This window comes from Octopus bimaculoides, chromosome 16, assembly GCF_046866305.1.
Source record: "Octopus bimaculoides isolate indiv1 chromosome 16, ASM4686630v1, whole genome shotgun sequence".
Taxonomy (NCBI): Eukaryota; Metazoa; Mollusca; class Cephalopoda; order Octopoda; family Octopodidae; genus Octopus; species Octopus bimaculoides.
In genome coordinates this window covers 40846417-40861087 of record NC_142943.1, presented here as the reverse complement: position 1 = coordinate 40861087, position 14671 = coordinate 40846417, and the positions used below count along the sequence as shown (strand labels likewise).

Here is a 14671-nt window from a genome sequence, read left to right as displayed (position 1 = left end):
TCACTGCATGAACAAAGCCAGGCAAAATCATTGCTAGAACTATCCAACATGCTGTTCATGGAATAAGTGATACTCCAACCAACCAGGGGAAGCAATATTTTAGATCTCTGCTTCACAAACAATGTGAGCCTAATCCATAATGTGAAAATAACGCCCACGTCTCTCTCAGATCATAACATTATAGAATTAACTATGTATGGTCCTAGACAACCCACTGACACCCACCCCACCAGGAGGACTCAAGCAATATCCAACCTGAATTTCCACGGGGCGGACTGGAAGTCAATTCGCAGAGAGATTCGAAATCAAAACTGGCATGACAGCCTTTCTATACAAGACAATGACCTCAAACTAAGTCATTTTATGTCAACCATACAAGACATATGCACCAAATACGTGCCATATAGAAAGACCAGCAAACATGCCAATAGAATTCCTAGAGACAGGAAAATCCTTATGAGACACAGAACAAAGGTCTCAAACCAGTTAAATAGAGAACTGGAGGATAGGAAAAGGGCTAAATTAAAACTAACACTGTTAGAAATAGAAAACAAAATTAAACTCTCCCATGAAAAGGAGAGAGCAGAGAAGGAAAAGAGAGCAGTAGAAAGCATAAAAACAAACCCCAAGGCTTTCTATAGATTTGCAAAGGAGACTGCTACGGTGCAGTATAAGATAGGACCCCTGTTCCTGCCTAATGGCTCACTGACTGCAGATCCCACATGGATAAGTGAAGTGCTCAGTACACAATTCAAGAGTGTCTTCACCTCTCCTATGAGTCACATGCAGATAAAGAACCCAGCTGATTTCTTTGACAATAGCACTCAGCAGAAGGGGACTGCATCCATTACCTACATCGACATTGAAGAGGAAGATGTGATAGCTGCCATAAATGAAATGAGCTTAAATTCGGCAACTGGCCCCGATGGTTTCCCAGCTGTCCTCTTAAAGTCGTGTAAACAAGAATTAGCAGGACCACTCCGGATACTCTTCCAGAGTTTCCTTGCAAATGGTAAACTTCCCAAAAAGCTGAAGGAAGGCACCATATGTCCTATCCATAAAGGTGGAAGCAGAGCAGAGGCTGGAAACTACAGGCCCATCTCTCTGACTTCACATATTAGCAAAGTCATGGAACGAATTGTCAGAAGGAGATTGATTGCGTTCCTAGAAGAAAATGACTTGCTGAATGAGACCCAGCATGGTTTCCGTCCAGGTAAAAGCTGCCTCACGCAGCTCTTGCAGCATTATGACTGGGTCCTGAAGCAGCTACTTGACCATTCAAATGTTGATGTGATATATCTCGACTTTGCAAAAGCGTTTGACAAAGTTGATCATGGCTTGATATGTCACAAGCTGCGAAACCTTGGCATAGCTGGTAAATTAGGAGAGTGGCTGCATGACTTCCTGAATGGTAGAAGTCAGACAGTTGCAGCCAATGGAGAACTATCTAGGGAAACAGAAATATTGAGCGGTGTTCCACAGGGAACTGTTCTGGGGCCACTACTGTTCATAGTGGCCCTTCTGGACATGCCCACGGTCACGCGGAGAGCCACTGTCACTAGCTATGCTGATGACACAAAGATATCTCAGGCAATAAAGAATCCTGATGATATTGTAAGCCTGCAGAATGACCTAAATGCAATATATGAGTGGGCAGAGCAAAATAATATGCAGTTCAATGCAAAAAAATTTCAAGTACTGCGCTACAAGACCACAAGCACCTCCCAACTGGCATACACAGGGCCTGGAGGTACTGCAATCCCAGAACAACAAACAGTTAGAGATCTGGGCATCAACATGTGTAGTGATGCATCATTTCACATGCACATTATCAAGTTGACAGCAAGGTGCAGACAACTGGCGGGGTGGATACTGAGGACTTTCCGTACAAGGGATCAAAAAGTCATGTTGATTCTATGGAAGACATTTGTTCTGAGCCGCCTAGACTATTGCTCTCAGTTGTGGTCACCACACAGTGTTAAGCGGACAGCAGAACTCGAGGCAATTCAGCGGCACTATACAAAAAAGATCGCCACAGTCCAACAGATGAACTACAGGGAGCGACTGAAGGCACTAGGTCTCTACTCCCTGGAGCGCAGGCGGGAGAGATATGTAATAATATACATATGGAAAATACTGGAAGGACTGGTGCCAAACTTTGGTATCAAGTACTACAGGAATGCCCGCACGGGTCGCCACTGCATGGTGCCAAAGGTACCGTCCACTGCATCTCACATAAGAACGAGATACTGCAGCAGCCTCGGTTTCAGAGGACCTCAGCTCTTCAATGCCCTGCCAAAACATTTGAGAGACATGCAAGACATGGATGCGGAGGTCTTCAAGACAAAACTTGACGCTTTCCTCTCCACGATACTAGACGAACCAATGGCTCGTAATGAGACGCAGCTTAGGGCAGCTGTGTCAAATTCTCTTATACACCAGATGTGCCATCAAAACTCTTGATTGGACCATGTCAGGTGGGGGAGAAGAGCCATGCAAGGAACGTCAAAATCACGGTGGTGCACCAGCATGACCGCAGCCACTTGGCTAAAACACATAAATAAATAAATATATATATATATATATATATATATATATATATATATATATATATATATATTTTTATATATATATATATATATATATATATATATATATATATATATATATATATATATATATATATATGTATATATGCGGTGTGTGACAAAGGCAAATAAGCCGAAACTTCGAATTCCCTGTCAATCTTTTCTTTGTAAAAGTTTAATAAACACGTAGTTCACTAGAAGATATTGAGTTATCCTTCTAGTTTAATATCCAATTATTTTTTATATATAACTTGGAATAAAAAACCCACATATGTGTATGCGCTTGTAGTGTATACATGTATGTATGTATATGTATATATATGCGCACATGCATATACACAGACAGACACACAGACAGAAGCACACACACACACACACACACACATACTCATGTATATATATGTGTGTGTATGTGTGTGCACGCGCGCATATGTGTGTGTGTAGAATCAAACAGCGGAAAAACGTACATGCTTATATACGTAGCTACATTTATAATGAAAACTCAAAATGCGACGAAACAGAGGACAGAACGCGCACACGCAAACGTATGACGCACTCACAGATGCGCGCCCTACCTTTTGCACCGATACTGCAAGACACGTGTTGCATGCGACAGAGCATAGCATTTAGTCCAGAACCAAATGTAGTTTCTACACCGTAAGAAACATATTTCCTACCGCACACAGATGCACGCACATAGGCATTGGTACACACAGCTTCTCTCTCGTAGTTTCACTTCATAGATGTATATATATATATATATATAGAAGCATATATACATATAGACACACACACACACTCTGTCTCTCTCTCTGTCTCTGTCTGTCAGTCTCTCTCTCTCTCTCTCTCTCTGGTGCATAACACGTCTCAGTGGTTCCACAGAGAAGTAAGATGTCACACGGCTAGTAGCAGCTTGCCTGGTGGAGTGATGCATGCCCACTAGTAACCGTGCGTTTTACGCACACTAATACACATCGACACACATACACACACACGTACACACACACCCACGCACAGACACACACACACACTCGCACACACGCGCACGAACGCACGCGCACACGCGCACAAACGTTTACTGTTTTGCAGGAAGAAGCGATCCAGTCAAAAGCTTACAGGTGGAGATAGATAGAGAGCAAGAAAGAGAGAAAGAGAGAGAGAGAGAGAGAGAGAGAGAGAGAGAGAGAGACAGACAGACAGAGAGAGGGAGAGAAAGAGAGAGAGAAAACAACAATAAAACCTGGCGCAGTCGCAGATACATTTACCTGGCTGAAGAATACAAACGCAAGCCTATACCTTACCTGTTTTCTTTCTCCTCTTTCTTTGTAACACCCCTCATCCTCCCTCTAGTATTGCTATTTCACCTGAGAAAAGACTTTCAGTTCAGTGGACAGGCAGAAAACCTGTGTAGTTGCAGACATACCTACCTTATTCTACAACAGGTCCTTATTCTATTTTGTATTATTTAAAAACAAAAGTTTTTACCGATTCTCCCCCACCCAACGGTCCTTTCCTGTAATGTTTTACTAACACACCTGTGTTACACCTGTGTTAGAATGGAAAGAAATCAAATTCTGGCACTCCAGCATATGATTCTACTTAAACATTTACCTTGATATACTAATATCGCATTCATTTCTATCTTATATCAATCTTCCGTGATTTTGCTATTACACCTGTGATACACCTGTGATACACCTGTGATACACCTGTGATACACCTGTGATATACCTTATGAGTTAGACCTGGATAAACTGGAAGGAGAATCTGGAATTTATATTCGGAAATGGACTATATTTTCATAAACAACAACATTATAGGGAATCAAAAACAACATTAACAACACCAATAACAACTTTTCCAGCAATAACATAAACAACAACTTTAAAAAAGGGGGGGAAACTAAAACCACGCTTAAAGGGAAAATTAAGCCGTGTGCACACACACACACACACACACGCACACAGACACACACACATACACACACACATTCATAAAATACAACTCTAGCTATATTGATATTTAATATAGGGGGAAATAATAAACTAGAGGGGGAGGGGACAAGGAAGCGAGGGATTATGGATTTATGCTTTGTATAAAAGAAAGATAACAGAGAAACAGAAATACACTGATGTCTAGGGCGATATTGGTTAATATTAGGCTAGATACACAAGGCTAGATTAATATAGTATGTGGTGGTTCTATGAAAGAGGGGTCCATCACTGATCCAGAAACACATCTCACTCTTTCACACACACACACACGCACACACACACACACACACATATATTTGTGTGTTTATGTACTTCAGATTTACTTTTATCTTAACTTACAAGACGTCAGCGTTACTACTACTAATCATGATAAATATTTCCTCCAGCATTAAACACTGAATAGTCAACAAGAGAGCCTCGGTGTGGTGTCTTGACCTGCAAGAAATAGCAGCAAAATCCCTTCATATATAGGAGGACGCAGCGCACCGAATAATCCCAAGGCGTGGGTAGCTGTTTCCTAAACAGCTTTGATCATAGTTCACAGGGCTTACCTAGGGCTAAATAACAATACCCACTACGATGAGTATTATCATTACTAATACCAACACCATCCAAAATTATTGCTACTACTACTAATTAATTTTGAAATAAACTTTCTTGTCCCTTGTGGCTAATAAAAGTTAAAACAGTGCAAAGGCGAAATATAAGTGAATAGCGAGGAGTAGGGTAGAATAAGAACGTGAAATTAACAACAGTAAATAATAACAACAACAACAATAGCAACAACAACGACAACAACAACAACAACAACAACAACAACAACAATAATAATAAGAAGAAGAAGAATGATAATATAGGACAGAGGCCATAGCAATATAAGACATTATTCTTAATCATAATTAAAATTTCTTTTAATCGAATACCGCCAGGTTGACAGGTGAGATTATAATTACAAAACTGGTGAGTTTACGCAGAAAGAAAACAAATAATTAGAGTAATTATTTTGAATTTTAATTAATGTTTAACTAACAGACCACCTTCAGTATAATTATATATTATACACTCAAACGAACTTATATGGTTGCATAGAATCAAAAATATCATATCTTATATACACACCTGGACACACCTGTACTGTGACGCACCTATATACATATGCTCATACGTAGATGTATACATAGATATACTCACATTCACATAAAAGAATATTTTTCTATACATATAAAATATACACATATACATCGCTTACGCAAACGATGATTTGCAGATATCGAAGTGAAACAATTACTTTATTACGTGAGAAGTGAAACAGTTGTTTGGATTGTAATTAAAGAAACTCAGGTAAGTTCGAATATTGTGCTTTGTAAGTTACAGAGAAAGTGAGAGAGAAATGTAGGTGATTTAAAGATGCGTGCCAAGCATTTTTGTCTTCAGGTGTGTGTGTGTGTGTGTGTGTGTGTGTGTGCGTGTGTGTGTGTGTGTGTGTATGCGTGTGTGTGTATGTGTGTATGTATGTATGTACGTGTATATATATTACATATATGTATATACGTATGTATGTTTGTACGTGTATATATATAATATGTATGTATATACGTATGTATATACGTGTATATGTGTAGGGGTGTCGTCTGTATACATATATACACACACCGAGGTGATATCTGGTAGTCTCGGTTTCGATATTACAGATCGGCAGCAAACATACAAGAAACAGTTGCACCAAAATCCAACTCCCAAACCCTAACCCAAACCTTATTAAAAGAAGGAAAGAAATTTATTACAATTTGTTTTTAGTGAAATAACCATTCGGTGGTTTACACTTCACTTGCAATTTCACTTGAGGTGAAAAAAAAACAAAATAACAATAATAATAAACAGTTAAACGATAGTGTACCTCCCACCCCATCCCATGAAAATCCCTTGCAATAAGAGTATATTTTCAGGGGCATAAGCAATATCTAATCTCTAGTTTTGTGACTCACTCTACCTTAAAAGACCCAGTATTCAGCAACAGGATCGTGTTAATTATGACCTGTGTGATTTATGACATGATCTATATACCTTTTTAAACTTTCAATATATACATACATACATACATATATATATATATATATATATATATATATATATAAAGAGAGAGAGAGAGAGAGAGAGAGAGAGAGAGAGAGAGAGAAAGAGACAGACAGACAGACAGACTGACAGACAGATAGATAGATAGATATGTATGTATTATGAATTGTTTCTCCTTTTCATTTCTAACAATGCCTACATTAGAATCGTTTATTATGACAGAATCAGTAGAGCACCGTATAAAATGTATTGAGTGTATTTAGCTAAGGATCTGAGTTCAAAGCTCGCTTTCCTATTTTCCATGGAAGACAAAATAAAGTAAAGTTCTAGCACTGGGGTTGATGTCATCAATTGAATTCTAATTGAAAACGTGTGAATCTCTCTCCATAGAAATCTCTTAAAATCGGAAGAAAACAAGGATTTTCTTGGAAGTTGATTTTCTTTCAAATTACACTCCCCGACAATGTTACCCTACTTCATCCACGTAGATAACGCGAATGAAGACATGAACTCTAGTGTATTTTATATATACCCATTACCTTTGTGAAGAATTAGTGAAATTACAATGACCTAATCTCCAGCCCAGATTTGTCACCGTTTCACTTTACATAATTTAATAATCCCTAAAATGACATCAACGCTGATCGGTCGCTGGAATCTTCTGTATATAAGTATTTAAGAGGGGAAAAAACTTTATCTCCCAGCAAGCCGCTCCCACACAAAGGTTTCGTTTTCCAATCGGATCGGAATTGAAATTACTTTACAATTCCCTATTTCCTTGTCAGCTGTAAAAATTTGTGACGTCATGTAAGAAGTCATTGTTGACATTGTTATTTGACGATCAATGTAAAGGAAAGGAAAGTATCTGAGGACATTGGTCCTTGATTCGGGATCGATTCTTTTTTGAAACCTTTTTTTTTTTTCATTCCATTTCATTTACATATTTTGAGAAACATATAAACATTTCTCGATGTTAATAAGGACCCGAAAAACCGACACTTTGACGGTTTGCAATCGTTCATTTATATTAAAAATGATTACAAACAAAGACGGGCTCAACAGAGGCGTTTAGGTTCGCTTGGGGTTCAACTACATCACAACTTCATCACAACTTCATCACTTAATTTCACCGAGGGGCATTAAATGTGTACCAGTAATGCAATTTCATTGCCCTCATTTAAATACTTGAGAAAAATTAATGTCGCACTTAGATAAAAAAACAAAAATGTCCGTTTGTGTGAGACGCAATAGGGAGTGTTTTAATATTATGAAATACATAGTAATCTTCATTCACTTGAAATCCTTCTAAAAAAAATATTGTCTTTTATCCTACTTATAATTGCACAACTCTTCCTAGCTGACGACAGAAAATATTCCGTCACCATCCGAGAATTAATACGGTGTGAAAGTGTAGAGACAGCGATAGTATCAGTAATGTGATGATAAACTTCATCAGCCAAACACACTCACCTGTTGATATCACAGGTGTAACGACAAAAACACCGCATAGCGCCTCTTAACGGACACGTATGACGATCCAGTTTGTCGCATAATTTCCCATTTTACGCGTTGACACTCTATACGGATACGTTCACATACACGCACACACACGGGCACGCGCTACACACACGCACACACACTCATTGTATATTCGTTTAAATGCATACATTGACAATATACACACAAACATGGGAAGCTGAGTAATACATGCATATATTTCAAATAAAGACGTAACAATTTACACACACACATACACACACACACACACACACATGTATAAGCGAGCTTCTATTAATTATGTATATCATATTTATATAATTACACCAATACACCAATAAATATTCAGGTATAAAATTTCCCTGTATATATATGTACATATGTATGTATGTATGTGTGTATGTGTATATATATATATATATATGTATATGTATATATACACACACATATCATATATGTATATATATACATATATATATATATATATATATATATATATATATATATATATATATATATATATATAGGCATAATATTTACATGTAATTATATATGTATAAATCTATATATAAATACATTTATAAACACACACACATACATACACATATATAGGTATCTCTCTGGATAGATAGATAGATAGATAGATAGATAGATAGATAGATAGATAGATAGATACACACACACATTCATCCTATACGTATATAGAATAACGTTTGAACGACAAGTGTTTGATGTTTGTACGTTTAACGATCGCTACGAAACGATGTTGATTTAAGGAGAGAGAGAGAGAGAGAGAACAGCGAGTGAGCCAGGTAAACAGTTACCTGTCTGTAGAGATATCAGCTTCTGTTGAAGTTAGTAGTTTTTTTTCACCTGTTGCTCTCATTGATCTAGTGTGGTATGTTATTTGTTACATTACTAGTTTTGGCACTCTGATACTACCGTTTCCTTGTACGTTCTTTAAATCTGCAAAATAGATTCGAATCCCACAATAAAAGATATACTTTAATATATTTATTATTATTATTATTGCTGAGTTGAGAATAGTAGATAGAAGGATCAAAGTATGTTGTGGTATATAGTGTGACGTGCTTGCTTGTATTATTTCAAACCTCATAGTGGTTAACTTTCTTTAATTTTCGTTTGTGTCTATCTAAAATATAACTACTGCTAATAACTAGAGGACATTTTATAGATTGCAAAATAATATAATGGTGATGTTGTGTCAGTAATAGAAACCAGCACTTTTGTTTAAGGATTTGCATAAGAAAACTGGTAAAACAACCGATGAAATGCTTGGCGTCATTTAATGACATTTCTGTACCTTCTGAGTTGATATCTTGTCTTTGTTGGCGCTGCGTTCCATCTTATTTGGGGGGGAGGGGGGATAAAATCATTAAGAGTCATATAATCCACTTGAGCTCTCTTCTATCTTATCTATGAGAGAATTAGTATACTTCTGACACAATTTAGGAGCTGTAACAAATCTCACTTGGATTTACACAACATTATGCTCGATCAGGGTTATTTAGGGATTAACAATATGTTCAGTTAGGACTGACCTGGGGTTAGTCTGCAATATGTTCAGTGAGGGCTAACTTGTTTTTAATGAATAACATTATTTTCTGTTGGGGGTCACCTCATGTTACGCTCCAAAGACATAGAATGAATGTTAGTTTTTTGCTGTTATAAATGAAATATTCAAAATTGCTCCAGATTCTCACTTTTAATTCTGTTCGGTTGGTATGTGTATTTCCAGGTCATCCTAAATAGAGCCATACACGTATTCCATGTAGGTAGCCAGATATTTAATCTTCGTCAATATAATAGGGCTTGAGTCAGCTTTGATCAACCAGTGTCCTGCAGGCAGTCTGTTCCACATATATTCTTTGTGACTGCCAAGATACTTTACTTTAAATAAATTATATGAAATTTAAACATGAATTTAAAGTATTGTAATTAATACAAAATATAAAGGTTAACTGGAAATAAATAGGGACCTAGATATGTGCCAGTGTTGTCTTGTTATTTGTTCGAAAATCACAGACCTCTTTCCGGTAGTGAATTACACTTAGATACGTATACTCTGGGTTGTTGATGTTTTAACATGCTACCGCTGATCGTATTCCACAGGTAGTGGAATTGACTGAGACAGTACAGGTAGCAAACTAATAGACATAAGTGATTTTCGAATCTACCTCGTCGCTTCACATGTTTGAAATAGCCGGCAATCATCTCTCAAATTGAACGCTAGACTTCGTGAAAAAAGAAGTACTCATTCGATAAGGAAGTTTAACACACAGCGTACCTGGTAAAAGACCAGAAAACTTTTGTTCATAAATCTGTTTGATCAAGACGTGTCTGAGATTAAACAATATGTTGCGATGGAGATGGCTTAGTTCGATTCTGAAAGAGTTACGGTCAAAACTCGCTGTTTGAATCAGGAGCCATTACGAACCCCTGCAAAAGTGATCAATAACTTAGTATTGGTATTGCTGTAGTGTGGGGAATTTTTATAACACAGTCTTCACTCCTTTGGGGCCAAGATAATTAAGCACTCTGGTATACTGATAAGCATTACCACTAGATGTTAATCCCAACAGAGGCGGTGCATTGACAGAATCGTTGTGTTTGTTTCGTGGTATTTAGTTACTAAATTCTTTTTATGTTCTGAGTTCAAATCCTGCCAGCATCCATTTCTTTTCGTTCCCGGAGCTCAATAAAACAAAGGCCCCGTTGAGTACTGGCGTCTATTTGACTAACTTCTGTGTCTGTAAGAAATCGTTATATTTACGTTTCTGTTTGGGAAAGGAATAAATGGTACTGCACTCATTTACTTGTGCAATATTATATACCAATGTAGCCTTGGTTTATAACGAGTAATATCACATGCAAAGTAATTAACGAATGTCTACCGTAGAAAACCCTGGCTCCTCCGACCACTCTAGTGAATGTTTTTGTAGCTCATGCCTCTAAATCGGTGGTACAGCTGGTGATCAGAAAATGTGACAAGACGGGGAATGTGTCGCATAAAATATTTTTGCAGTATTTCTAGTTCAACTCACGCTGCGATCTTCTATTAATTGGTCAAGAAAATAAATTCCAATGAATTACTGGTATATATTTCATCAATGGTGTCTCTTCACCAACAATCATTGACGTTGTGTGACTTTTAGAATTCTTTGTACCGTTAACATGAAACCACGCTAAAATAGTTTCATTGCTCAACATTGAGAGTTCAAAACCTAACCTCGGTCTAATGTTGACTTGCATCGTTCAGTGTCGCGAAAAATCTATAAGTTTGGGATACGAACTAAGAATGCAAAAACTCGCACTTGTGCAACGCACCATCACTTTCAGTACTTTGATAACAATAGTCAAGAACAGAGTAAAATAAACAGAGACCTTGCTGAGGAAAAGACAAAAACAATGAAACCCTCCAAAGTGAAATATATAATGCTATAAACCCTTTACGAAGATTAGACGAATCAGGCGCAAGCGTACCCATGTGGTAAGAAGTTTGCTTCCCAACCACATAGCTCTGGGTTCAGTCGCATTGTGTGGCACTTTGGGCAAGGGTCTTCTACTGTAACCTCGGACCGACCAAAGCTTTGTGAATGGATTTAATAGACGGAAAGAAACCCGTCGAATATATATATATGGTGTGTGTGTGTGTGTGTCTTTGTACCTGTGTTTGCACCCCGCTAGGCTTCAGAACCGGTGTTAGTGTGGTTACGTTCTTGTAATTTACCGGTGAGATCCCAGCATGGCCGCGGTCTAATGACTGAAACAAGTAAACGATAAAAGACAACCCATATAATGTTTTTTTTATTCACTAACACTAATTACGTAAAGACCATCCAGAAAAGGAAACATTTTTTTCTTTTCGGATAAGACAGAAATATAAATATTGTCAGGTATTATTAAAGAGAACACCTGTTAAGTGTTGTGTCCATTACACACCAAAGGTGCCACGCCTTCACAATATCATATCGTCTACACCTCATTTTTACGTCTACAAATATCTTAAGTTTCATATGATAACGGATGGGTGGTAGTGAGAGACGTTAACGACAACAAATAGCATCATTGTTTGTGGGCGGGGTGGGAGGTCACAGCTGAGAACGGTCTTTTAATAGAAACATTTGCGAGTGTTCTATTTTTAAAACAGAGGACGGGCTGATAAGTGTGAGTGGGTGAGGGTTTCAATGCTTGTGTTTATGTTCGTGTCCATGTGTGTATTTGTGTGTATGTGTGTGTGAAATAGATGTTACCATATGTTTATTGGAAAATTACTTAAAATAATTATATTCAACAATTGCACATATAGATATAGTATGGGGGTGTAAATACACACACACACACACACACATATACATATATATATACATACACATATACATATACATACATACATACACACACACACATAAGGATTTTTATATATATGTCTGTATTTGAATATATATATATATATATATATATATATATATATATATATATATATATATATATATATATGTATATACATATGTAAGTATACATACATATATATATTTATATGTGTATGTATGTATATACATACATACATACATACACACAAACACTGACATATATGCATACCTATATATATATATATATATATATATATATATATATATATATATATAAATTTATGTATGTATGTATGTATATGTGTGTACATTTTAAAGGTATGTAGATATACATGAATATATGTATTCATGTGTAGATACATGTGTGTATATATGTATGCATGTGTGTGTAACTGCATGTATATGTCCGCATAGTTTTATTTGTTTAAATATATACCTGAAATAAATACACTAGCAAAAGAAATGATATGAATAAACGAGGAATAAAGGATTGTAGAAGAGGTTGGAACTTTCGGCAGGAGAGAAGAATCCAGGTAAGTTAATTCAAACACAGCGAATAACAGAAGTGTTTTCAACCTCAGCTTTACGGTAGTGTGTTGTATAAAACTATTTACTCCATTCCACGCCAGCCACTCGTTCATTCATAAATTCCGCTTCAGATGTCCATTCATAATATTTATACATTAACTTGCTGAAGCAAACGTCATTTGGTCTCTCTCTCTCTTCTATGATATATCGACCAACACAGTTTTTACTAAATCACCAGGTAAAGTGCGCTTTTCTTCATCTATAACTTTTTATACTTGTCGCACCTGACTTGTTTTACCTGCTATGTTAACAATGTTGTTATTTGTGTGTGTATAAATATATACATTTATTAATATCAACATATATATATATATATATATATATATATATATATATATATATATATATATATATATATATATATATATATATATATATATATATATAAACACACACACACACAGACACACACTGTGTACCTAGATGACACATAACACCAGTATGATCAGTTTCAAGATATATAACATTCATTCATATATTTCATGCTTTAGTTTTGGTCCTCTGTTCAAGCATTTTTTTATTATTACTATGAATTACATATATGTTAAAATATCTTATCTAAACACATAAATATACATGAACACACACAAGCAGTCACGCACGCACACACGCTAGCATGTCTATATGTTCTATAAGGGATTGTGTGCATACAACAGTGCGTGTATGTGTGCAGGCACGTAGTCATGCGTGTATATATATATATATACACACGTGTGTGCGTGTGCCTGGTTCTACGATTTTTGCTCACTGCTGGTTTACCTGTCTCCTGTCCTCAGCAGCAGTTTTGTGGCATGGATCCAATTGTATTTTTACTTAAATATAATAGACACGTACACACAAAACACACACGTAGTGTACATATATATATATATATATATATATATATATATATATATATATATATATATATATATATATATATATATATATATATGTATGTATGTATATGTATATACGTGTGTGTGTGTGTGTGTGTGTGTGTGTGTGTGTGTGTGTCTCTCTCTCACTCTTCGTATATATATATATATGTATATATATAGAAAGTTGGATTATGCTTTGTATGGAGCCGTGAAGGCCATAGTTCAAATAAGTACCCGTGACACGTGCTGAACAAAGTGGATATATTTATGAGGAGTTGTTAATAAAGAAAACATTTTCAGAAACGCACACACATACATATATGTATGTTTCTGTATATGTACTTAGAAGAATTAATGAAAACGCACATACTTACACTCACACAGTGTGCGTTTATTAAAATCGTGTATTTGTATTTTGTATTTTTAAATTATACTTTTCGTATTTCTCTCTCTCTCTCTCTCTCTCTCTCTCTCTCTCTCTCTCTCTCTCTCTCTCTCTCTCTCTCTCGTTCCCTCTCTCCGTCTCTTTCTTCTTGTCAGCTATGTGCATGTGATTCGGTACTAATACATTTGAAATGCACCTCTATATCATGACCTTTTTTATTACAATAGAAACGTCTTTTTGAACTTTATATGTAATCCAATAAATGTGTGTGCAAGGTGTGTGTGTATGTGTG

At 36.4% G+C, this 14671-nt stretch overlaps 1 long non-coding RNA gene across 2 annotated transcripts in view; it reads left to right on the top strand.

Annotated features, from left to right (window-relative positions):
- The first annotated feature begins 3296 nt into the window (after positions 1-3296).
- The window catches only part of LOC128249660 (uncharacterized), a 430230-nt gene continuing 418855 nt past the window's right edge, over positions 3297-14671 (top strand). Inside the window, exon 1 of one of the 2 annotated variants that reach the window (XR_008265770.2) lies at positions 3297-5923. This is a non-coding gene — a long non-coding RNA (uncharacterized LOC128249660). Of the gene's footprint in view, positions 5924-13057; positions 13313-14671 lie in introns of those variants that run through there. The other variant, XR_008265771.2, reaches the window with a different exon arrangement.